Source organism: Cucurbita pepo, unplaced genomic scaffold, assembly GCF_057944985.1.
Source record: "Cucurbita pepo subsp. pepo isolate OVF unplaced genomic scaffold, ASM5794498v1 scafford_90, whole genome shotgun sequence".
Taxonomy (NCBI): domain Eukaryota; kingdom Viridiplantae; phylum Streptophyta; class Magnoliopsida; order Cucurbitales; family Cucurbitaceae; genus Cucurbita; species Cucurbita pepo.
Window position 1 is genome coordinate 62,501 of NW_028257993.1, and position 2,500 is coordinate 65,000.

The window sequence follows — 2,500 nt, forward strand, 5'->3', positions numbered from 1 at the left end:
CACTCCCACGCCCCAAGCATATGCCCATGTGCGGCGCATAGTGCTTGGGGCGTGTGGGTGGTGGAAGATATAGGGGTACCCCCGTGCCCAGCCCATGCAGACTAGTCACCCCCCTATATAGTACATTTTGAGGCATTTTTGGTCTGCCAGGCCTAGATACGATTTTTCTGAGCCGTCATACGGTCAAATATCTCAAGTTTTAGAGTGTTTTTTTCCATGAACTCGATTGATTCATGGATTGGACATTGTAATGGATCTAGAAATCAAGTTTCATAATTTTTCAACCAACCAATTTTTTTTAATGAATTTTTAAAAATTAAATAATAAGAAATTAAAAAAAATAGCTAGATTTGTCAAAAAAATCTGAATTTTTTTGGGAATCATTCTTTCATGTTTCTTAGCTCCCAGAAAAAAAATTACAACAAACCGACCACTCCACAAGTACTTTCACAATTAATGGGTGATGGATGGGGCGCGGGCGTGCACGCAGCAGCACGCGGGGCGGGGCGGGGCGCGCGCGCGCGCAGAAGAACGCGGGCGGGGCGGGGCGCGCGCGCGCGGGAGACGCTGGCGGGGCGGGGCGCGCGCGCGCAGAAGCACGCGGGCGGGGCGGGACGGGGCGCGCGCGCGCGGGAGAACGAGGGCTGGGCGGGGCGGGGCGCGCGCGCGCAGAAGCACGCGGGCGGGGGGGGACGGGGCGCGCGCGCGCGGGAGAACGAGGGCTGGGCGGGGCGGGGCGCGCGCGCGCAGAAGCACGCGGGCGGGGCGGGACGGGGCGCGCGCGCGCGGGAGAACGAGGGCTGGGCGGGGCGGGGCGCGCGCGCGCAGAAGCACGCGGGCGGGGCGGGACGGGGCGCGCGCGCGGGAGAACGAGGGCTGTGCGGGGCGTGGGGCGCGCACGCGCGCGCGCGCTGGCGGGGCAGGGCGGGGGTGGGGCAGGGCGGGGCGCACGCGGGTGGGGCATGGCGGGGCGGGCGAGCGCGAGGGAACGTTCCGACACTGCCCCACCGTGCGCGTTCCGCCACCGCACCACCGTCGTCAAACGCCCTCGACCTCCGACCACCACCCGTACGGCCCAAGCATATGCCCATGTGCGGCGCATAGTGCTTGGGGCGTGGGGGTGGCGGAAGATATAGGGGGTACCCCCGTGCCCAGCCCATGCAGACTAGTCACCCCCCTATATAGTACATTTTGAGGCATTTTTGGTCTGCCAGGCCTAGATACGATTTTTCTGAACGGTCATACGGTCAAATATCTCAAGTTTTATAATATTTTTTTCCATGAACTCGATTGATTCATGGATTGGACATTGTAATGGATCTAGAAATCAAGTTTCATAGTTTTTCAACCAACCAATTTTTTTTTAATGAATTTTTAAATATTAAATAATAAGAAATTAGAAAAAATAGTTAGAGTTGTAAAAAAAATCTGAAATTTTGTGGGAATCATTCTTTCTTTCATGTTGCTTAGCTCCCAGAAAAAAAATTACAACAAACCAACCACTCCACATGTACTTTCACAATTAATGGATGATGATTGTAAAAACAAGGTCCTGGTGGGTGTCTTAGTGTAATGTACTTGCTCTAGTATCAAAACTCTTCATTTTATTGTTTTAGACAACCAAAAGAAAAAAAAAATAGTTAAATTTTTACGGGTGTCACTCTTTTCTTAGTTCCCCCAAAAAAAAAAAAAGTCACAACAATACAAGCATTAAAAATGAACATTCACTTTTCACGGGTATTGGGTTTGATGATATTTTTATAGTCCAAGGTTTTATACACGTTCTTACTTTCCACGGATGTTAGGTGTGATGAATTGTTGTAGGGGCTAACCTTCAAGGCTTTATACGTGTACTCACGCTTCATAGGTATTGGGTGTGATGTTTTCTTTATGGAGGTAACATCCAACACTTTTGATATGCTGTTGGTAGAACATTTATCACACATAGCATAGGATGGGGCTTGGCGTGCGCGAGGTGAGTGGGGGCGCGGGGGTGTGCAGGGAGAGCGCGCGGGGGCGTGCGGGGGGTGTGCGGGGGGAGTGCGCGGGGGTGTGTGGGGGGAGCGCGCGCGGGGGGCGTGTAGGGTGTGCGAGGGTGGGCGGGGGGTGTGCGGGGGGAGTGCGCGGGGGGCGTGCAGGGTGTGCGAGGGTGGGCGGGTGGAGTGCGCGGGGGGCGTGCGAGGGTGGGCGGGTGGAGTGCGCGGGGGACGTGCAGGGTGGGAGTGCGCGGGTGGAGTGCGCGGGGGGCGTGCAGGGTGTGCGAGGGTGGGAGTGCGCGGGTGGAGTGGGTGGGTGGAGTGCGCGGGGGGCGTGCAGGGTGTGCGAGGGTGGGAGTGCGCGGGTGGAGTGCGCGGGGGGCGTGCAGGGTGTGCGAGGGTGGGAGTGCGCGGGTGGAGTGGGTGGGTGGAGTGCGCGGGGGGCGTGCAGGGTGTGCGAGGGTGGGAGTGCGCGGGTGGAGTGGGTGGGTGGAGTGCGCGGGGGTCGTGCAGGGTGTGCGAGG